The sequence below is a fragment of the Oncorhynchus mykiss genome, chromosome 18 (genome assembly GCF_013265735.2).
Source record: "Oncorhynchus mykiss isolate Arlee chromosome 18, USDA_OmykA_1.1, whole genome shotgun sequence".
Lineage (NCBI taxonomy): Eukaryota > Metazoa > Chordata > Actinopteri > Salmoniformes > Salmonidae > Oncorhynchus > Oncorhynchus mykiss.
Window position 1 is genome coordinate 48,295,955 of NC_048582.1, and position 24,352 is coordinate 48,320,306.

The window sequence follows — 24,352 nt, forward strand, 5'->3', positions numbered from 1 at the left end:
TCCAAGTGTGGGATTGTGTGTTTATAGATACTCCATTTCGCACAACTCTTTTGACAACATTGGAGAACATCACATCGGAGCATGGGGAGGTAGTGTATCTAGAAAGCATGTTATATGCTTAGAAGGACTGTCTTATTTATTTAAGCAATGATCTTAAGGAGCAATATAAAAAAAATATGCTTTTCTGTTTCTTTGTAATGTGAACCCCGTCTACTATCTCATCACATCTGGGCAAGTTCCACATTTACGCTGTGGTGGTTATCTCTCTTTTCTTTAGATCATTAGCCACCCCCTCCCTCTCCACCTCCACACACATGCACGCACACACACGAGTACACGCAAGCACACACACACACAACTCCTCAATAGTCTAATAGTCTAATGAAATGGCCACTGGTAGCTGTTCCCTGTATTCTCTTGGGAGTATTTAACATAAAACAGCTTGAGTCCGTGGAGAGTGCCGCTTGTCGAGGCCTTTTAATCTGTCGGCTGTAATGGCTTTGCCAAACATTATCAGTCCTCTCTGAATTTCAATCTTCAAGCGTCATTCATTTTCATGCTCTGTGACGACTGTTGAGCGACCCATCGCCGTGCCTGTCCCTTCCGGCTGATGTGTCGAGGCTGTCCTCCCTCACTCACACAAACAAGTATTTCACACAACACCACAGCTACTGCCTCTAGCCTAGATACCTGCTCATCCAGAGCCTATAGCAAGCAGAAGCTGCATCAAGTCACAAACACGTATTATCACACAGCGACTGCAATGACACACCTGTCGGCCTACCTCCTCATCCAGTGCCTAGGAGCATAGCTAGCCCATATCAAAGCTGCGTCAGAAATGGCCCTGGTCAAAGTAGTGCACTATAGGCCTACATGGAATTAGGAGCCATTTGAGATACAGCCCATAACTCACTATTTTCTTATTGCACTCTGTGGAACTGTGGAGATGTACTCAACATGCACAAGGTGAAGGGAGGTGTAACATATGTCAATTGATTTAGCTATAATTAGCTAGAGGTGTAGAGATGGGCTCTGAGCGACTTCGACTCGGCTGAGATGACGGAACAGGAGCTCTGGGGAATTGAAATAGCCCTTTACACTTGCACAGGCTAAAAAGATAAGTCGTTAGGAAATAATTGACACAAATTTAATTGAAATGCATTTAAATGGGGCTCCTTTTTTGGGGTGCGACCTCTACGTCTCTGATCTTTGACTGTTGAGTGAGACTATTCTGTATATAGTGTACTACTTTTGCCCAGAGCCCTATGGACCCTGGTCAAAAGTAGTGCACTATATAGGGAATAGAGTGCCTTTTGGAACTGAGTCTGTGACTGACCTTCAGAAATAGCTCCCAATAACGAGAAGGAGCTAACGTTTCTTCCCTAATGACAAAAACGTAAAATTCCTTCGCACTTTGCTAAAGCAGTAACCCTGCCTTGCCTTACCACATGGGCCGCTCAATAGTAGCAATCTACCACCGCTACAAAGTCGCTAGTGAACCCGCTAGAAAAAACATCAAACATCAGAGAAGTGAAATAATATCTAGCATCACGGCTGACAAATGCAGGCTGCCAAATCTGCCTCTCCGCAGGTGTGCCTATTTAACCAGCCCCTACTCAGCCCCCACACCATAGTGAGTTGGAAGGAACTGGGAGTGGATGTCAGAAGAAATCTGCCAAATGAATCATAACTGCTTTATGTGCCAGGTTTCCTGTCATGTGAGTGCAGTGGCAAGCTATGCTCACATCAATAGTTTGTAAATGGGGTATTATTCAGATGTTATTCTGCCGTTTAAGAGGGTTTGATTTGGTGGGAAATGAATGGCATATTGCAGGAAGGAAGCGGAGCCGGGATCAGAGAGGAATGTACTGGTATGTTAGAGGAGAAGGGAAGTAGCTAGGTACAGCTATGTTATTGTCCTCTATCAAAGCCTATTCAGGGAAAGGCACCAGCATGTTTCTCATCTTGGAGCTATAATTCCGGCATATCACACAATGTATTGTACTTAACACAGTCATTCCAGAGTTCCATCTCCATATCCTGTGCCCACCTTTACCAACATAGAAAAGCAACTGAACTCTGCAGGTATCTCCTCATCTTAGACTTTTGTTCTCATTGCTAAGTTTCTAGATTTATCTGACATTGACAATTTCATAAAAGAACAGAACCTATTTTTTTAAATCAATGAATGGAGTCATCACTCATCTGTTATTGGGAGCACACAATATTCCTCTTATACTCCATTTATCTTACACCCGTTTGCCTGGGCACATCTCCAGTAGAAAAAGGTTGGATTTGGTGTGGTGATGTGCTTGCTTGTCCTAAAGCCGTATGTTAAAACGCGGCAATAATAATAATAATAATAACCACAGATGGTAATGCTGCTCTCGGGCCATCAGACTGTTTTCATTAAATACATTATTTGTGTACAAACACTATCTATTAAATAAGACACACACTACGTGTAAGCGTATACCATAAATAATATTTTCTGTCCATTACATATAGCTTCTTCTGAGTGCTAAGGGTGGCTATCAGTGACCCAAATTCATTATATGAATAATACAAGAGACAGAAAAACCAAAAACAGTGTTCAGCCAACCTGATGCATCCACCTCTAATTCTATTGTCCAAAACCATTTAATCATTATGTTTCTTCAAACTGGCAAAGCTATGGTTGCCATGGATACAAAGTACGCACAAATGGAAGGAGATTAGGTGTGAGGAGAAACGTTGACACAGAAACTAGCGTAGAATAACTATGGAGAAACTGCCAAACTATACCGGACACCTAACTGTACTTAGCACACTCTAGCGCAACACTCGTTCCTCTGAAGCATTCTAAACAACAAAAAAGAGCATTTTCCTGTTGCTTGCTACCTCTGTTAGCTGCTTCTGGTGTAACATGCCGAACACAATGCTTACGGACAGTGGTGGGAAAAGTACACAATTGTCATACTTAAGTAAAAGTAAAGATAAATGACTCAAGTAAAAGTCAACCAGTAAAATCCTACTTGAGTAAACGTGTAAAAGTATTTGGTTTTAAATATACTTCAGTATCAAAGGTAAAAGTATACATCATTTCAAATTCCTTATATTAAGCAAACCTGACGGCACCATTTCATTTACATATATTTAGGCTAGCGAGGGGCACACTTCAACACAGATATCCTTTACAAACGAAGCATGTGTTTACTGAGTCCGCCAGATCAGAGGCAGTAGGGATGACCAGGAATGTTCTCTTGATAAGTGTGTGAATTATACCATTTTCCTGTCACGCTAAGCATTCAAAATGTAACGAGTACTTTTGGGTGTCAGGGAAAAATGTATGAAGTAAAACATACATCATTTTCTTTAGGAATGCAGTGAAGTAAAATTTAAAGTTTAAACAATATATAAATAGTAAAGTAAAGTACAGATACCTCAAAAAATGACTTAAGAGGTACTTTCAAGTATTTTTACTTAAGTACTTTACACCACAGCTTACGGAATGCTTGCTTTATGCTTGCATTATAGTTTCCCAGTAAGGATCCAGTCTGCAGTTTTGGACCGTGAGTGGATCCACCGTGCAGCCTGCAGCTACTGTGGGGAGTATTTACGTGTCTTATCATTCCAGTCCCCTGAGTCATCATACTAATTAACTCTGAAATATACATCAGAGTCCTACTTTTCACATGAATTAAAAGTTGATGCCATTTCATCAGCCATCTAGAGATAGGACACTTCTTTATCCTCTGGGGTTATGAAAGAGGAGAGAATATAAAACGTCAAGCATTTCATAGCTATTTCCATAATGTGCTCCTAAAAAATACATATATGGAAACATGTAACCCTACAATATCTGAGTTATAAGGGATGCATCAACATTTACAGAACAGGTACCTGGAGGAACATGGGGGAGGGTCATGCTTATTCAATTTCAGTCAAGAGGTGGGTTTAGTATTTTCTAATCAAATCAAATCTTTATTGGTCACATACACATGGTTAGCAGATGGTATTGCGAGTGTAGTGAAATGCTTGTGCTTCTAGTTCCGATAGTGTAGCAATATTTAAGAAGTAATCTAACAATTCCACAACAGCTACCTAATACATACAAATCTAAATAAAGGGATGGAATGCAAATCGTCTGGGTAGCCATTTGATTAGCTGTTCAGTCTTATGGCTTGGGGGTAGAAGCTATTTAATAGCCTAGACTTGGCGCTCCGGTACCGCTTGCCATGCGGTAGCAGAGAGAACAGGGTATGACTAGGGAGGCTGGAGTCTTTAACACTTTTTAGGGTCTTCATCTAACACCGCCTGGTATAGAGGGCACGGATGGCAGGAAGTTTGGCCCCGGTGATGTACTGGGCCGTACGCACTACCCTCTGTAGTGCCTTGTGTTCGGAGGCCGGGCTGTTGCCATACCTGGCAGTGATGCAACCCGTCAGGATGTTCTCGACAGTGCAGCTGTAAAACCTTTTGAGGATCTGGGGATCCATGCCAAATATTTTCAGTCTCCTGGATAATGATGTTGATGTGAGCCATGACCAGCCTTTCAAAGCATTTCATGGCTACTGATGTGAGTGCTACATGTCGGTAGTCGTTTAGGCAGGTTACTTTAGTGTTTTTGGGCACAGGGACTATGGTGGTCTGCTTGAAACATGTTGGTATTACAGACTCAGATAGGGAGAGGTTGAAAATGTCAGTGAAGACACTTGGCAGTTGGTTAGCGCATGCTCGAAGTACACTTTCTGGTAATCCATCTGGCCCTGCGCCCTTGTGAATGTTGACCTGTTTGAAAGTCTATAGACTGTCTCGTCATTGTTGGTGATCAAGCCTACTATTGTTGTGTCGTCTGCAAACTTGATGATTTAGTTGGCGGTGTGCATGGCAACGCAGTCATGGGTGAACAAGGAGGGGGTTAAGCACGCACCCATGTGGGGCCACAGTGTTAAGGATCAGCGAAGTGTAGATGTTGTTTCCTACTTTCACACCCTTGGGGCAGTCCATCATGAAGTCCAGGACCCAATTGCACAGGGCGTGGGCCTCAAGCTTAATGATGAGCTTGGAAGGTCTATGGTGTTGAATACTGAGCTGTAGTCAATGAACAGCATTCTTACATAGGTATTCCCCTTGTCCAGATGGGACAGGGCAGTGTGATTGCTTCGTCCATGGACCTATTGGGACGGTATGCAAATTGAAGTGGGTCCACGGTGACAGGTAAGGAGGAGGTGTTAAGATCCTTAGTATTTTTAAAATCTAGTCCAAGGGAGGGTCATGTAATTTGTAATTGAAGACATTTCTTTATGTCTGTGTTTGAGAGTTAGTTGCTTATTAGCCTATATATTGACGGGTGCCCGATGTCGCCCCTCATCTCTGATTCTCCGCTGTGAATGCAATCTCAAGTGCACCAATAGGCTATTTAGGCTATTTAGTGTGGTCTCAATCAAATGATCTATAGGCTCTAGGCTACGACGTGAATGCTCGGAGGAGCGCAGAGCAAAGTCATATTTCTAAGATAGCTGCTAGGATGGTGTGAATAAAACTAGGCTGCATTACATTGGCTCCTGAGTGCCGCAGCAGTCTAAGGCACAGCATCTCAGTGCAAGAGGCGTCCCTACAGTCCCTGGTTCGATTCCAGGCTGTATCACATCCAGCCGTGATTGTGAGTTCCATAGGGCGGCGCACAATTTTCTCAGCGTCGTCCGGTTTTGGCCGGTGTAGGCCATCATTGTAAATAAGAATTTGTTCTTAACTGACTTGCCGAGTTTAATAAATGTTAAATAAATAATATTAACACACACTGCAACGGATATTCCAATCCTGAGCCCCCTGCTCTGTTCTTGCTGATCAAAAAACAATTTTGTGTGCTGCCTAACCAATGGCTGGTCTGTGTAGGCCTACGGTGGCAGTCCAGGAAGAAGATTAAAGGCTTCTTCCGATTTTGTTGTTGTTGATTAGGCCGAGTCCAAAAATAATGCACTCTATTGCACGCTGCCTATTTTTTTTTATTTTTAATCCCAGCCCCCATCCCCGCAGGAGGCCTTTTGGTAGGCCGTCATTGTAAATAAGAATTTGTTCTTAACTGATTGCCCAGTTAAATCAAATACAAAATAAAATATGTTCTGTTCAGTTTGAGAAGGAGAGAGCGAAGATGAGGAAGAGGACCGGAGTTCAACTTTGATAGCTTGCTACTACTATAATTAATTTGATAAAAAACTATATGTATCTTGCCCATGATGTATTTATCAGAGTCACAATAAGCCAGATTCGAGTTACTTACGTTGTGGTGTTGAAACTTGAAGCAGCCGTTGCGGCAAAATCAATTGGAAATGAACAGGTCATGGTGTTGAAAGTCGGCAAAATCGAGTTGGCATAATTAATTTAAACCGTATTCATTTTAATTAGACTTTACATACAACCTGTTTGACAAATTAAATTAGGCTATAGGCTGCTATATCCATAGATTTGTCGATCAATTCTTCCACACACCATGCACTCTCTAAATAGCCTACCTCCATGTCAGTGAAGGGCTGTTAAGCTAAAACCAAGACCCAAATTGAAGGGGGTTGAGAGGGTATGCCATGGACCTAGCTTTTATCAAAGAAAATGGCAAAAAGCACATGCGTAACCCTTGTTAGTTCAAGACTTTGAAGAAAATAAAACGGATCCGATTATACACTACACATTTATCTATAATACCGCTTTGGTCCACAATGCTTTATGCTAGAAACAAGCTGTAAAATACCAATGAAAGGCATGACTTCGATGCATATGGGAACATCATTGTTCCTTTTCTTTCACATTCAGAGGCTGAGCTACAACCTACTATAAGCCGAGAAGACAGAAAATGTACTTTGCTTGGGAAGTAATCCAATTCTGTCACAATCAATTGACTAAACTATTCACTTTCTGCACAATTGAAGATGTTTAAACCCACACAGTTTTTAGAGAAACACTTGTTACCTCTTATTTGGTCACAGAAGAATAGCAGCTAGACAGCAGTTAAAGTTGACATTTTTCTGCGTTGGTTGGCCTACTCTGTCTGGGGCTGAAAGGTAGGCCTAACTTTTGAAAGTACCATGCTCAGATTCCTGAATTATTTGCAGATAGGGACAGTTTCATTGCAAACAAGACACAATGATTTGGCATTAGAGAAATATGATAAGACTAACACATAGGCCTCTCTCTATCTCATGTCATTATAGTACATTCTCATCGATGGGGCTGTAGTGGAGCAGGTTGAGAGCTTCAAGTTCCTTGGTGTCCACATCACCAACAAACTAACATGGTCCAAGCACACCAAGACAGTCATGAAGAGGGCACAACAAAACCTATCCCCTCAGGAGACTGAAAAGATTTGGCATGGGTCCTCAGATCCTCAAAAGGTTCTACAGCTGCACTATCGAGAGCACCATCGAGGGCAGTTGCCTGTTATGGCAACTGCCCGGCCTCCATCCTCAAGGTACTACAGAAGGTAGTGTGTACGGCCCAGTACATCACTGGAGTCAAGCTTCCTGCCATCCAGGACCTGTATACCAGGCGGTGTCAGAGGAAGGCCCTAAAAATTGTCAAAGACTCCAGCAACCCTAGTCATAGACTGCTCTCTCTGCTACTGCACGGCAAGCGGTAACGGAGCGCCAAGTCTAGGTCCAAGAGGCTTCTAAACAGCTTCTAGCCCCAAGTCATAAGAATCCTGAACGTCTAATAAATTGTCTTCCCAGACTATTTGCATTGCTGCCCCCCCCCCCTTTTACGTCGCTGCTACTCTCTGTTATTATCCATGCTTAGTCAATGTAATAACTCTACCTGTCCTTCATAGCCCTATATATAAATTTTGACTGCATCCCAAATAGCAACCTATTACCTACAGTTGAAGTCAGAAGTTTACATACACCTTAGCCAAATACATTTAAACTCCGTTTTTCACAATTCCTGACATTTAATCCTAGTCAAAATTCCCTGTCTTAGGTCAGTCTGGATCACCACTTTATTTTAAGAATGTGAAATGTCAGAATAAGAGTAGAGAGAATTATTTGTTTCAGATTTTATTTCTTTCATCACATTCCCAGTGTGTCAGAAGTTTACATACATTCAATTAGTATTTGGTAGCATTGCCTTTAAATTATTTAACTTGGGTCAAACTTTTCAGGTAGCCTTCCGCAAGCTTCCCACAATCAGTTGGGTGAATTTTGGCCCATTCCTCTTGACAGAGCTGGTGGAACTGAATCAGGTTTGAAGGCCTCCTTGCTCGCAGTTTTTCAGTTCTGCACACCAAATTTTCTATAGGAGGTCAGGGCTTTGCGATGGTCACCTTGACTTTGTTGTCCTTAAGCCATTTTGCAACAACTTTGGAAGTATTCTTGGGGTCATTGTCCATTTCGAAGACCCATTTGCAACCAAGATTTAATTTCCTGACTGATGTCTTGAGATGTTGCTTCAATATATCCACATAATTTCCCTGCCTCATGATGCCATCTATTTTGTGAAGTGCACCAGTCACTCCTGCAGCAAAGAACCCGCACAGCATGATGCTGCCACCCCCGTTGTAAGGGTTTTCCTCCTCTTCGTCTGAAGAGGAGGTGTAGCAGGGATCGGACCAAGATGCGGCGTGGTAAGTGTCCATGTTTTAATAAGAAAAACCCAACATGAACACAAAATACAAAAACAACAAATGTGAAAAACCGAAATAGTCCTATCTGGTGCATAGACACAAAGACAGAAGACAACCACCCACAAAACCCAACACAAAACAGGCTACCTAAATATGGTTCCCAATCAGAGACAATGACTAACACCTGCCTCTGATTGAGAACCATATCAGGCCAAACATAGAAATGGGAAAACTAGACACACAACGTAGAATGCCCACGCAGCTCACGTCCCGACCAACACTAAAACAAAGAAAACACAAAAGAACTATGGTCAGAACGTGACAGTACCCCCCCCAAGGTGCGACTCCGGCCGCAAAACCTGAACCTATAGGGGAGGGTCTGGGTGGGCATCTGTCCGCAGTGGCGGCTCTGGCGCAGGACGTGGATCCCACTCCACCATAGTCTTTGTCCGCTTTAGTCTCCTCCTAGGAACGGCGACCCTCGCCGCCGACCTAGGATTGGCAACCCTACTAAATGGCCCCACTGGACTGAGGGGCAGCTCCGGACTGAGGGGCAGCTCCGGACTGAGGGGCAGCTCGGGACTGAGGGTTAGCTCAGTACTGAGGGGCAGCTCCAGACTAAAGGGTAGCTCAGGACTGGCTGACGGCTCTGGCAGATCCTGGCTGGCTGACGGCTCTAGCAGCTCCTGGCTGGCTGATGGCTCTGGCAGCTCCTGGCTGGCTGACGGCTCTGGCAGCTCCTGGCTGGCTGACGGCTCTGGCAGACTGTTGGTTCTGGAGGCTCCTTGTAGACTGGCGGCTCTGGACAGACAGGAGACTCTAGCAGCTCTGGACAGACGGGAGACTCTAGCAGCTCTTGACAAGCGGGAGACTCTGGCAGCTCTGGACAGGTGGGAGACTCTAGCAGCTCTGGACAGGCGGGAGACTCTAGCAGCTCTGGACAGGCGGGAGACTCTAGCAGCTCTGGACAGGCGGGAGACTATAGCAGCTCTGGACAGACGAGGCACACTGTAGGCCTGGTGCGTGGTGCCGGCACTGGTGGTACTGGGCCGAGGACACGCACCTCAGGGCGAGTGCGGGGAGGAGGAACAGGGAGTACTGGGCTCTGGACACGCACAGGAAGCCTGGTGCGCGGGGCTGCCACCGGAGGGCTGGTGCGTGCAGGAGGCACTGGATAGACCGGACCGTGCAGGCGTACTGGAGCTCTTGAGCACCAAGCCTGCCCAACCTTACCTGGTTGAATGCTCCCGGTCGCCCTGCCAGTGCGGTGAGGTGGAATAGCCCGCACTGGGCTGTGCTGGCGAACCGGGGACACCATGCGTAAGGCTGGTGCCATGTATGCCGGCCCAAGGAGACGCACTGGAGACCAGATGCGTAGAGCCAGCTTCATGGCACCTGGCTCTATGCCCACTCTAGCCCGGCTGATACGAGGAGCTGGTATGTACCGCACCGGGCTATGCACCCGCACTGGGGACACCGTGCGCTCCATAGCATAACACGGTGCCTGCCCAGTCCCTCTCGCTCTCCGGTAAGCACAGGAAGTTGGCGCAGGTCTCCTACCTGGCTTCGCAAACTTCCTGCCCCCGCCAATACATTTTTGGGGCTGACTCTCGGGCTTCCATCCGCGCCGCCGTGATGCCTCCTCATACCAGTGCCTCTCCGCCTTTGCTGCCTCCAGCTCTGCCTTGGGGCGGCGATATTCCCCTGGCTGTGCCCAGGGTCCTCTCCCGTCTAGGATTTCCTCCCAAGTCCATTTCTCTAAATATTGCTGCCTCTCCTGCTGCTGCTGCTGCTGCCTCTCCTGCTGCTGCCTGTTACCACGCCGCTTGGTCTTTGGTTGGTGGGTGGTTCTGTAAGGGTTTTCCTCCTCTTCGTCTGAAGAGGAGGTGTAGCAGGGATCGGACCAAGATGCGGCGTGGTAAGTGTCCATGTTTTAATAAGAAAAACCCAACATGAACACAAAATACAAAAACAACAAATGTGAAAAACCGAAATAGTCCTATCTGGTGCATAGACACAAAGACAGAAGACAACCACCCACAAAACCCAACACAAAACAGGCTACCTAAATATGGTTCCCAATCAGAGACAATGACTAACACCTGCCTCTGATTGAGAACCATATCAGGCCAAACATAGAAATGGGAAAACTAGACACACAACATAGAATGCCCACTCAGCTCACGTCCTGACCAACACTAAAACAAAGAAAACACAAAAGAAACTATGGTCAGAACGTGACACCCGTGCTTCACGGTTGGGATGGTGTTCTTCGGCTTGCAAGCCTCCCCTATTTCCTCCAAACATAACGATGGTCATTATGGACAAACAGTTCTATTTTTGATTCATCAGACCAGAGGGCATTTCTCCCAAAAGTATGATTTTTGTGCCCATGTACAGTTGCAAACCGTAGTCTGGCTTTTTTACGGCGGTTTTGGAGCAGTGGCTTCTTACTTGCTGAGCGGCCTTTCAGGTTATGTCAATATAGGACTTGTTTCACTGTGGAAATAGATACTTATGTACCACTGTTGTTCTGGGATTGATTTGCACTTTTCGCACCAAAGTAAGTTCATCTCTAGGAGACAGAATGCGTCTCCTTCCTGAGCGGTATGACCGCTGTGTGGTAACCATGGTGTTTATACTTGTGTAATATTGTTTATACAGATGAACGTAGTACCTTCAATCATCTGGAAATTGCTCCCAAGGATGAAACAGACTTGTGGAGGTCTACAATTATTTTTCTGAGGTCTTGGCGGATTTCTTTTGATTTGATGATGTCAAGCAAAGAGGCACTGAGTTTGAAGGTAGGCCTTTAAATACATCCACAGTTACACGTCCAATTGACTCAAATTATGTTAATTAGCCTATAAGAAGCTTCTAAAGCCATGACATGGAATTTTCTGGAATTTTCCAAGCTGTTTAAAGGCACAGTTAACTTAGTGTTTGTAAACATCTGACCCACTGGAATTGTGATACAGTGAATTATAAGTGAAATAATCTGTCGGTAAACAATTGCTGGAAAAATGACTTGTGTCATGCACAAAGTAGATGTCCTAACTGACTTGCCAAAACTATAGTTTGTTAATTAACAAGAAATTTAATTAACAAATACACCTAAGTGTATGTAAACTTCAGACTTCAACTGTATGTGCAGCCTAAATATTTCTGTATTTATTATTTTTTTATTATTAGGATCCCATATTCTACAGCCAAAGCTGAAGCTACTCTTCCTAGGTTCCACAAAATACATAACAATAATATAACCAAAAAACTGTTGTTTTGTCAACAGAAGCGAGAATCTAACAACATTAGCATCCACCCGTGTTCTTGGTTCTCTGTTTGATGTCAATACTGTTCATGATAGTAATGGGATTCATAGATGCTACTGAATGCAGTTGCAGTTGCAATTAAAATTACAATAGAAATGCAACAATTCCTTCAGCTAAGGCCTCAACCACAGTTTTCACCCCAGCAACTGTGCCATTCAGCTCATAAATAACTACAGATTGAATTTCCTCCCCGCTAAAGCTTCAATTTATTCCTTGACATCAGCAACCGTGTTGGAGTTTCCTCCAGCTAAAGTTTCAATTCAATCTTTCACTTTATTACATTCATGGACATTTAGAGATCCATCACTCCACTCCATTCAATGAATTGAACAGTGTCATCTTTAGATTGGGGCTTCTCCGAAGTCTATCACCCACTGCTTATATCAATGAGCTGTAGATTTGGTTTCATTCTTTTAAGACACTCCAAAATCGGATTTGTCCAGAGTAGTTTGTGGATAAATCTTTTTTCCAAAGAAAATGTTATCTACAATAAAAAATGGCAACATAGCAACAAAGCTGAGAAAAATTAGTTGGTGTGAGGGAAAAGTCTGACATTCAGGATATAAACTCAGCAAAAAATAGACTTTTTCAGGACCCTGTCTTTTAAAGATAATTCGTAAAAATCCAAATAACTTCACAGATTTTCTTTGTAAAGGGTTTAAACACTGTTTCCCATGCTTGTTCAATTAACCATAAACAATTAATGAACATGCACCTGTGGAACGATCGTTAAGACACTAACAGCTTACATATGGTAGGCAATTAAGGTCACAGTTATGAAAACTTACAACACTAAAGAGGCCTTTCTACTGACTCTGAAAACACCAAGAGAAAGATGCCCAGGGTCCCTGCTCATCTGTGTGAACGTGCCTTAGGCATGCTGCAATGAGGCATGAGGACTGCAGATGTGGCCAGGGCAATAAAGTGCAATGTCCGTACTGTGAGACGCCGCTACAGGGAGACAGGATGGACAGCTGATCATCCTCGCAGTGGCAGACCACGTGTAACACCTGCACAGGATCGGTACATCTGAAATTCATACCTGCGGGACAGGTACAGGATGGCAACAGCAACTGCCCGAATTACACCAGGAATGCACAATCCCTCCATCAGTGCTCAGATTGTCGGCAGTAGGCTGAGAGTCTGGAGGTTGGAGCTGAGGGCTGTTAGGGCTGCTGTAAGGCAGGTCCTCACCAGACATCACCGGCAACAACATCGCCTATGGGCACAAACAGACCATCGCTGGATCAGACAGAACTGGAAAAAGTGTTCTTCACTGACGAGTCGCAGTTTTGTCTCACCAGGGTTGATGGTCTGATTCGCGTTTATTGTCGAAGGAATGAGCGTTACACCCTCTGTACTGTACTCTGGAGCGGGATCAATTTGGAGGTGGAGGGTCCGTCATGGTCTGGGGCGGTGTGTCACAGCATCATCAGACTGAGCTTGTTGACATTGCTGTCAATCTCAATGCTGTACATTACAGGGAAGACATCCTCCTCCCTATGTGGTACCCTTCCTGTAGGCTCATCCTGACATGACCCTCTGGCATGACAATGCCACCAGCCATACTGCTCGTTCTGTGCGTGATTTCCTGCAAGACAGGAATGTCAGTGTTCTGCCATGGCCAGCGAAGAACCCAGATCTCAATCCCATTCAGCAATTCTGGGACCTGTTGTGTCGGAGGGTGAGGGCTAAGGCCATTCCCCCCAAAAATGTCTGGAAACTTGCAGGTCTCCTGGTGGAAGAGTGGGGTAACATCTCACAGCAAGAACTGGCAAATCTGGTGCAGTCCAAGAGGAGGAGATGCACTGCAGAACTTAATGCAGCTGGTGACCACACCAGATACTGACTGTTACTTTTGATTTTTTTCCCGCTATTGTTCAGGGACACATTATTCAATTTCTGTTCGTTCCACATGTCTGTGGAACTTGTTCAGTTTATGTCTCAGTTGTTGAATCTTGTTATGTTCATACAAATATTTACACATGATAAGTTTGCTGAAAATTTAATCAGTTGACAGTGAGAGGACGTTTTTTTTTTTGCTGAGTTTAGCAGTTAAAGACAAGTAAACTGAATCACCTATTTTGTCTTAAAGTAAGTTACTAACGGTGTGTTCGTAAATTTACTCTGGCTACAGTGCCTTGCGAAAGTATTCGGCCCCCTTGAACTTTGCGACCTTTTGCCACATTTCAGGCTTCAAACATAAAGATATAAAACTGTATTTTTTTGTGAAGAATCAACAACAAGTGGTGCACAATCATGAAGTGGAACAACATTTATTGGATATTTCAAACTTTTTTAACAAATCAAAAACTGAAAAATTGGGCGTGCAAAATTATTCAGCCCCTTTACTTTCAGTGCAGCAAACTCTCTCCAGAAGTTCAGTGAGGATCTCTAAATGATCCAATGTTGACCTAAATGACTAATGATGATAAATACAATCCACCTGTGTGTAATCAAGTCTCCGTATAAATGCACCTGCACTGTGATAGTCTCAGAGGTCCGTTAAAAGTGCAGAGAGCATCATGAAGAACAAGGAACACACCAGGCAGGTCCGAGATACTGTTGTGAAGAAGTTTAAAGACGGATTTGGATACAAAAAGATTTCCCAAGCTTTAAACATCCCAAGGAGCACTGTGCAAGCGATAATATTGAAATGGAACGGGGTATCAGACCACTGCAAATCTACCAAGACCTGGCCGTCCCTCTAAACTTTCAGCTCATACAAGGAGAAGACTGATCAGAGATGCAGCCAAGAGGCCCATGATCACTCTGGATGAACTGCAGAGATCTACAGCTGAGGTGGGAGACTCTGTCCATAGGACAACAATCAGTCGTATATTGCACAAATCTGGCCTTTATGGAAGAGTGGCAAGAGGAAAGCAATTTCTTAAAGATATCCATAAAAAGTGTTGTTTAAAGTTTGCCACAAGCCACCTGGGAGACACACCAAACATGTGGAAGAAGGTGCTTTGGTCAGATGAAACCAAAATGTAACTTTTTGGCAACAATGCAAAACGTTATGTAGGCGTAAAAGCAACACAGCTCATCACCTTGAACACACCATCCCCACTGTCAAACATGGTGGTGGCAGCATCATGGTTTGGGCCTGCTTTTCTTCAGCAGGGACAGGGAAGATGGTTAAAATTGATGGGAAGATGGATGGAGCCAAATACAGGACCATTCTGGAAGAAAACCTGATGGAGTCTGCAAAAGACCTGAGACTGGGACGGAGATTTGTCTTCCAACAAGACAATAATCCAAAACATAAAGCAAAATCTACAATGGAATGGTTCAAAAATAAACATATCCAGGTGTTAGAATGGCCAAGTCAAAGTCCAGACCTGAATCCAATCGAGAATCTGTGGAAAGAACTGAAAACTGCTGTTCACAAATGCTCTCCATCCAACCTCACTGAGCTCGAGCTGTTTTCAGTCTCTCGATGTGCAAAACTGATAGAAACATACCCCAAGTGACTTACAGCTGTAATCGCAGCAAAAGGTGGCGCTACAAAGTATTAACTTAAGGGGGCTGAATAATTTTGCACGCCCAATTTTTCAGTTTTTGATTTGTTAAAAAAGTTTGAAATATCCAATAAATGTCGTTCCACTTCATGATTGTGTCCCACTTGTTGTTGATTCTTCACAAACAAATGCAGTTTTATATCTTTATGTTTGAAGCCTGAAATGTGGCAAAAGGTCACAAAGTTCAAGGGGGCCGAATACTTTCGCAAGGCACTGTATCTACTCCGATTTCAGAGCACTCTCATCTGAGTGTACCAGAGCGCAGAATAACTGATGAATTTACGAACGCTCAACACCCGTTGAATCTGGCCGGTGTCAGTAAACCTTGGCAAAAATGCTGAATTAAATTGTTGCCAGCAGCACAGTTACAGTCAAATCTCTGGATAATATGAAAACAGCCTAACCAGCTCTGCTAGGGTGAGGAAAATGGTCAGAGTGAGGTGTTCTCTCATTTATGTCTGGAAGTAGCTAGAAAGCTTGCTAACTTTCGCCAGTTAGCTTGAGTGCTTGACTGCGTTGTGAGTTCAGAACACTAGGATCAAACCTAATTCTTGGACAGAGAGTCCAGTGTTCGATCTGAAAGCTCCTAGAGCCAAACGCTCTGAATTTACGAACTGACAATCTGACAACGCTTTGAATTTACAAACGCCCAGAGCGCACTGAGTACTGTCTGGCCCTCCAGATTGAATTTATGAACACACTCTAAATATTGTCCAGCTTGTAACATTCTCTATGAATTGGGTTTTTAAATTCTGTGTAATTCAATGTAATGAGTTTTGAAATTATGATGATTGATGTATGTGCATTTTAAAGTATGATGTATGACAGCAGTATGATAAACTAAAGAAAATATACATTTTCATGTAGTTCTTGACCTTTTTATGTTTACTGTTTGATAGGTACAGTAGATGTTTGATAGGTAAAGTAGATGTTTGACAGGTAGATGCAGAAATGTGATTGCTTGTGTTTCCTGGCCTTAATTCAAACATTTGGGAAGGAAAACTTGAATTAATTATAGTTCATATTTCATCGAAATCTGGAAACACTGGACAGTTACTTGAGGAATAAGATCATTTTATTAGTCTATTGTACACACGTTTCAACTGAAATGTGACTTTTTCTTTATCCTGACCCCTCAGAAAGACACATACTGTACCTAAACAGGTTGGAGATGACGGAGCAGTTTGCTGCCACACTGGGCGCAAGTGGAGCAGTTGTTGTGGGGGATTAAGTGCCTTGCCATAGGGCACATCGGCAGGCAACAGCATCCAGGATTTGTGTCACCAACCACTCCCTTCCTTATTATCCCTACTGCGTTAGAAGTTCAACACGGCAAAAGTGTAGGCTCTATTGATGTGAGAAATAATGGCTCTCAAATGTCAAACCATTGATGTTAGGATAATGCATATTTCCATTTTAGACCTCTATTCAATCTGTATCACAGAAGCGTTGTATCACAGATTGCCCGCTAGAAATGTAAAGGTAATTTCCATTTGAGCCTACATATGCAGTGTTTACCGTGAATGCAGTCACCACTAACGCGGGAACATTGCCAAATTACTCTGAATTTCTGTGATATGAACTTAAAAGAACCCTACATTTGGATGGGGAGATTTAGGCCTCTCAGAAGAAAGTCTAATTCGAGTGTTTCAAATATCTCGGCTGCATGTGATTACAGTCGGGTGTGGTGCTGATGCATCCAATGGTAGTGTCCGCAATAAGGTGCTGCTGCATTCACACACACACACACACACACACACACACACACACACACACACACACACACACACACACACACACACACACACACACACCAAGATTAGAGTCTGGGTGATTTGATGCTCAGTAAAAGAGATCGATGGTAAACAACGGTTGTTGGTGATGCTCAATTAACTTTTTTGAAACTTTCCCTGGGACACATTTGAACTTTATTGAAACTATCTCTGGGCAACAAATTTAACTCACAATCTTGACATCGCTTGCCCCTGTTACGGTGCGTGAATGAGGACCCAAAAGCGAATTAACGTAAACAGAGCTTCTTTAATAACAAAACAAACGTAGGCTCAGATGGACCGGCAGATTCCGACAGGACAGGACAAGGTTGCAGCAAACATGACGATAGTCTGGTTCAGGCATGAATAACACAAACAAGAATCCGACAAAGACAGGAACAAAAACAGAGAGAGATATAGAGGACTAATCAGAGGGAAAAAGGGAACAGGTGGGAAAAGGGGTGACGAGGTAGTTAGGAGGAGACAAGGAACAGCTGGGGGAAAGAGGGGGAGAAAAGGTAACCTAATAACGACCAGCAGAGGGAGACAGGGTGAAGGGAAAAGACAGAAACAAGACACAACATGACAATACATGACAGTACCCCCCCCACTCACCGAGCGCCTCCTGGCGCACTCGAGGAGGAAACCTGGCGGCAACGGAGGAAATCCTCGATCAGCGCACGGTCCAGCACGTCCCGAGAGGGAACCCAACTCCTCTCCTCAGGACCGTACCCCTCCCAATCTACTAGGTACTGATGACCACGGCCCCGAGGACGCATGTCCAAAATCCTACGGACCCTGTAGATGGGTGCGCCCTCGACAAGGATGGGGGGGGGGGGGGGGGAGACGAGCGGGGGCGCGAAGAACGGGCTTGATACAGGAGACATGGAAGACCGGGTGGACGCGACGAAGATATCGCGGAAGAAGAAGTCGAACTGCGACAGGATTAATGATCTGAGAAATACGGAACGGACCAATGAACCGCGGGGTCAACTTGCGAGAAGCGGTCTTAAGGGGAAGGTTCTGAGTGGAGAGCCAAACTCTCTGACCGCGACAATATCTAGGACTCTTAGTTCTACGCTTATTAGCAGCCCTCACAGTCTGCGCCCTATAACGGCAAAGTGCAGACCTGACCCTCTTCCAGGTGCGCTCGCAACGTTGGACAAAAGCCTGAGCGGAGGGGACGCTGGACTCGGCGAACTGAGATGAGAACAGCGGAGGCTGGTACCCGAGGCTACTCTGAAAAGGAGATAGCCCGGTCGCAGACGAAGGAAGCGAGTTGTGGGCGTATTCTGCCCAGGGAAGCTGTTCTGACCAAGACGCAGGGTTGCGAAAAGAAAGACTGCGTAAGATGCGACCAATAGTCTGATTGGCCCGTTCTGCTTGACCGTTAGACTGGGGGTGAAAGCCGGAAGAGAGACTGACGGAAGCCCCAATCAAACGGCAAAACTCCCTCCAAAATTGAGACGTGAATTGCGGACCTCTGTCCGAAACGACGTCTGACGGAAGGCCATGAATTCTGAAAACATTCTCGATGATGATTTGTGCCGTCTCTTTAGCAGAAGGAAGCTTAGCAAGGGGAATAAAATGAGCCGCCTTAGAGAACCTGTCGACAACCGTAAGAATAACAGTCTTCCCCGCTGACGAAGGCAGTCCGGTGACAAAATCTAAGGCGATGTGAGACCACGGTCGAGAGGGAATGGGAAGCGGCCTGAGACGGCCGGCAGGAGGGGAGTTACCGGACTTAGTCTGCGCGCAGACCGAACAAGCAGCCACGAAGCGACGCGTGTCATGCTCCCGGGTGGGCCACCAAAAACGCTGGCGAATGGAAGCAAGCGTACCCCGAACGCCAGGGTGGCCGGCTAACTTGGCAGAGTGAGCCAACTGAAGAACGGCCAGACGAGTAGGAACGGGAACGAAAAGAAGGTTCCTAGGACAAGCGCGCGGCGACGGAGTTTGAGTGAGCGCTTGCTTTACCTGCCTCTCAATTCCCCAGACAGTCAACCCGACAACACGCCCCTCAGGGAGAATCCCCTCGGGGTCAGTGGAGGCTACTGAAGAACTGAAGAGACGAGATAAAGCATCAGGCTTGGTGTTCTTAGAGCCCGGACGATAAGAAATCACAAACTCGAAACGAGCGAAAAACAGCGCCCAGCGCGCCTGACGCGCATTAAGTCGTTTGGCAGAACGGATGTACTCAAGGTTCCTATGGTCAGTCCAAACGACAAAAGGAACGGTCGCCCCCTCCAACCACTGTCGCCATTCGCCTAGGGCTAAGCGGATGGCGAGCAGTTCGCGGTTTCCCACATCATAGTTACGTTCCGTCGGCGACAGGCGATGAGAAAAATATGCGCAAGGGTGGACCTTGTCGTCAGAGAGGGAGCGCTGAGAAAGAATGGCTCCCACGCCCACCTCTGACGCGTCAACCTCGACAACGAACTGTCTAGTGACGTCAGGTGTAACAAGGATAGGTGCGGATGTAAAACGATTCTTGAGGAGATCAAAAGCTCCCTGGGCGGAAACGGACCACTTAAAGCACGTCTTGACAGAAGTAAGGGCTGTGAGAGGGGCTGCCACCTGACCGAAATTACGGATGAAACGACGATAGAAGTTCGCGAAGCCGAGAAAGCGCTGCAGCTCGACGCGTGACCTAGGGACGGGCCAATCAATGACAGCTTGGACCTTAGCGGGATCCATCTTAATGCCTTCAACGGAAATAACAGAACCGAGAAATGTGACGGAGGAGGCATGAAAAGAGCACTTCTCAGCCTTCACAAAAAGACAATTCTCTAAAAGGCGCTGGAGGACACGTCGAACGTGCTGAACATGAATCTGGAGTGACGGTGAAAAAATCAGGATATCGTCAAGGTAAACGAAAACAAAGATGTTCAGCATGTCTCTCAGGACATCATTGACTAATGCCTGAAAGACAGCTGGAGCGTTAACGAGGCCGAAAGGAAGAACCCGGTATTCAAAGTGCCCTAACGGAGTGTTAAACGCCGTCTTCCACTCGTCCCCCTCCCTGATGCGCACGAGATGGTAAGCGTTACGAAGGTCCAACTTAGTGAAAAACCTGGCTCCCTGCAGGATCTCGAAGGCTGAAGACATAAGAGGAAGCGGATAACGATTCTTCACTGTTATGTCATTCAGCCCTCGATAATCTATGCAGGGGCGCAGGGACCCGTCCTTCTTCTTAACAAAAAAAAAACCCTGCTCCGGCGGGAGAGGAGGAGGGGACTATGGTACCGGCGGCAAGAGCTACAGACAAATAATCTTCGAGAGCCTTACGTTCGGGAGCCGACAGAGAGTATAGTCTACCCCGGGGGGGAGTGGTTCCCGGAAGGAGATCAATACTACAATCATACGACCGGTGTGGAGGAAGAGAGGTGGCCCTGGACCGACTGAACACCGTGCGCAGATCGTGATATTCCTCCGGCACCCCTGTCAAATCACCAGGCTCCTCCTGTGAAGAAGAGACAGAGGAAACAGGAGGGATAGCAGACATTAAACATTTCACATGACAAGAGACGTTCCAGGAGAGGATAGAATTACTAGACCAATTAATGGAAGGATTATGACAAACTAGCCAGGGATGGCCCAAAACAACAGGTGTAAAAGGTGAACGAAAAATTAAAAAAGAAATGGTTTCGCTATGATTACCAGAAACAGTGAGGGTTAAAGGTAGCGTCTCACGCTGAATCCTGGGGAGAGGACTACCATCCAGGGCGAACAAGGCCGTGGACTCCCTTAACTGTCTGAGAGGAATGTCATGTTCCCGAGCCCAGGTCTCGTCCATAAAACAGCCCTCCGCCCCAGAGTCTATTAAGGCACTGCAGGAAGCTGACGAACCGGTCCAGCGTAGATGGACCGACAAGGTAGTGCAGGATCTTGAAGGAGAGACAGGAGTAGTAGCGCTCACCAGTAGCCCTCCGCTTACTGATGAGCTCTGGCTTTTACTGGACATGAAGTGACAAAATGACCAGCAGAACCGCAATAGAGACAGAGGCGGTTGGTGATTCTCTGTTCCCTCTCCTTAGTCGAGATGCGGATACCTCCCAGCTGCATAGGCTCAGCACCCGAGCCGGCAGAGGAAGATGGTAGTGATGCAGAGAGGGGGGCAACGGAGAACGCGAGCTCCTTTCCACGAGCTCGGTGACGAAGATCAACCCGTCGCTCAATGCGAATAGCGAGTTCAATCAAGGAATCCACGCTGGAAGGAACCTCCCGGGAGAGAATCTCATCCTTTACCTCTGCGCGGAGACCCTCCAGAAAACGAGCGAGCAAAGCCGGCTCGTTCCAGCCACTGGAGGCAGCAAGAGTGCGAAACTCAATAGAGTAGTCTGTTATGGATCGATTACCTTGACATAGGGAAGACAGGACCCTGGAAACCTCCTCCCCAAAAACAGATCGATCAAAAACCCGTATCATCTCCTCCTTAAAGTCCTGATACTGGTTAGTACACTCAGCCCTTGCCTCCCAGATTGCCGTGCCCCACTCACGAGCCCGTCCAATAAGGAGAGATATGACGTAGGCGACACGAGCAGTGCTCCTGGAGTAAGTGTTGGGCTGGAGAGAAAACACAATATCACACTGGGTGAGGAACGAGCGGCATTCAGTGGGCTCCCCAGAGTAACACGGCGGGTTATTGATTCTGGGCTCCGGAGATTCGAAAGCCCTGGAAGTGGCCGGTGGATCGAGGCGGAGATGGTGAACCTGTTCTGTGAGGTTGGAGACTTGGGTGGCCAGGGTCTCAACGGCATGTCGAGCAGCAGACAATTCCTGCTCGTGTCTGCCTAGCATCGCTCCCTGGATCTCGACGGCTGAGTGGAGAGGATCCGAAGTCGCTGGGTCCATTCTTGGTCGGATTCTTCTGTTACGGTGCGTGAATGAGGACCCAAAAGCGAATTAACGTAAACAGAGCTTCTTTAATAACAAAACAAACGTAGGCTCAGATGGACCGGCAGATTCCGACAGGACAGGACAAGGTTGCAGCAAACATGACGATAGTCTGGTTCAGGCATGAATAACACAAACAAGAATCCGACAAAGACAGGAACAAAAACAGAGAGAGATATAGAGGACTAATCAGAGGGAAAAAGGGAACAGGTGGGAAAAGGGGTGACGAGGTAGTTAGGAGGAGACAAGGAACAGCTGGGGGAAAGAGGGGGAGAAAAGGTAACCTAATAACGACCAGCAGAGGGAGACAGGGTGAAGGGAAAGGACAGAAACAAGACACAACATGACAATACATGACAGCCCCAGGCTATCACCAACTAAGACACACAAGACCTAGCCTGAATTCTCCCTTCACAATTGTATTCAAAGCACTCACAGATAGAAAGCATTGCAATCTGTTGTTCATAACTGTTAGATGTTTCCTGACTTCATATCAAAACACTATGTCTAAAAATACATCACTGGGACAGAGGGATTTGTGTAAATCACATTTACATTTGTCTAAAGCCTGCCATTGATCTGCAATTTTGTCAAACAAGTGAGAGGATATCACTTGGGAGGAAGAAAACAAAATTACGTCAGAAGAAAAAGGGGTTTTAAAGAAAAATAGAGGGAAGAATGAAACTGAGAACTCTCAAGATGCAAGAAGACATCGAATGATTTCCTCGTTGTTTGAGAGTTGCTTTTATCCAAACCCCCAAAAACATGTATTGTTTTTCATAGTGGGATTTCAGTGGGGTTGCAGACAGCTGTGCAGTGCTGGTGTGAACTCTACATAACCCCATGCTCCTTAACATTAGCAGTATTCTCTAAGAGTTAGGGAAATTACACAGTACTAAAATTCATATAACCAATTTTAAATCCAGTAATAGTGATAATACAAGTTAATAATAAGTTAACCTAACCCACCATTTCTCAGACGCAATTATTCAATTTTCCACATAAGTGGATTCAAGGGACTCTTTATGTATCCATTTTGTTCTGTTTCAGAAACTATTTCACAGTACAGCTTGAGCACATTCTAATGAGGGTTAAAAAAAAAAAGAAGCAAATTACGTTATCAAACAATCTTCATATTCCTCACATGTTCATACTCTTTTGCCCCTCTAACATATTCATGTTATGAATATTCCTCAGCCTTTCATTAAAATTCAACGCTGGCTAGCAGTGGGCAGGAAGGAACATTTTGACACGCGTGTCCAGGACGTCCGTGTCCTTCAATAATTGATATGGAGTGAGTGAAGTAGTGTAGGGAATAGAACTCGCCCTCAGGGTCTCTTAGGGTCAATAGTTTAATTTACTATTTCCTTCAAAATGTTCTCTTGGAGTTTCGCTCTCTCTCTTTCTTTCTCACGCCCACGATCACGCACGTGCACACGCACACGCACACATACACACGGAGAATATCTTTCAGCTGGACGGAGCTAGCAAGGCCGGGTATCGCTTGAAGTAACTCTTGGAGGGAATATTATGGAGTGTTGTGGTTGGGGGAACTGGTCAGTGCTCCAATGCCATATTCAGCTGGCCAAGGAGTCTCAGCTGATCTATCCAGTATAGCCATAGAGTAGTGTGAATAACCTGATTGTTATTGCTGATGCGTAGGAGAGAGAGGCAGAAGCAAAAAAGAGAGAACGACAGAGTGAGGGAGAGAGCAAAGAGAGTGAGAGAAAAGAGAAGAGAGAGATGGGGAGAGAGAGACAGCAGAGCTTGTTGCTGTTCTGTTATAATGGCCTCAAGGCTGACATCTTATTGTAAATATTCATTGTGTAATCAGCGTTCATGAATACGGTACATGTGCTGTTATATTAAGATTATGCAAACATGCCAGTGGATTAACATAGGCTACACTCCCGTGGACAAGAATGCCATAGTTTCCCTCACAAGAAGGTTCTTATGGAAATATAGGATAATACATTACAGTAAAATGCCTTCATTTTGCTGGACTCCAGAAGAGTGGTTTTGGCAGAAACTAATGGGGATCCATAATAAATACAAATACTGTCACGAGTGCTCCCTCTCTGGCCTATAGGTCACCAAGCTGCTTGTTAGGGCGCACACCTTTCACCCGCGTCTCGCAAATAATGACACCTGGACTCCATCACCTCCTTGATTACCTGCCCTTTATATGTCACTCCCTTTGGTTTCTTCCCCACTCGTCATTGTCTCTGTATCATGTTG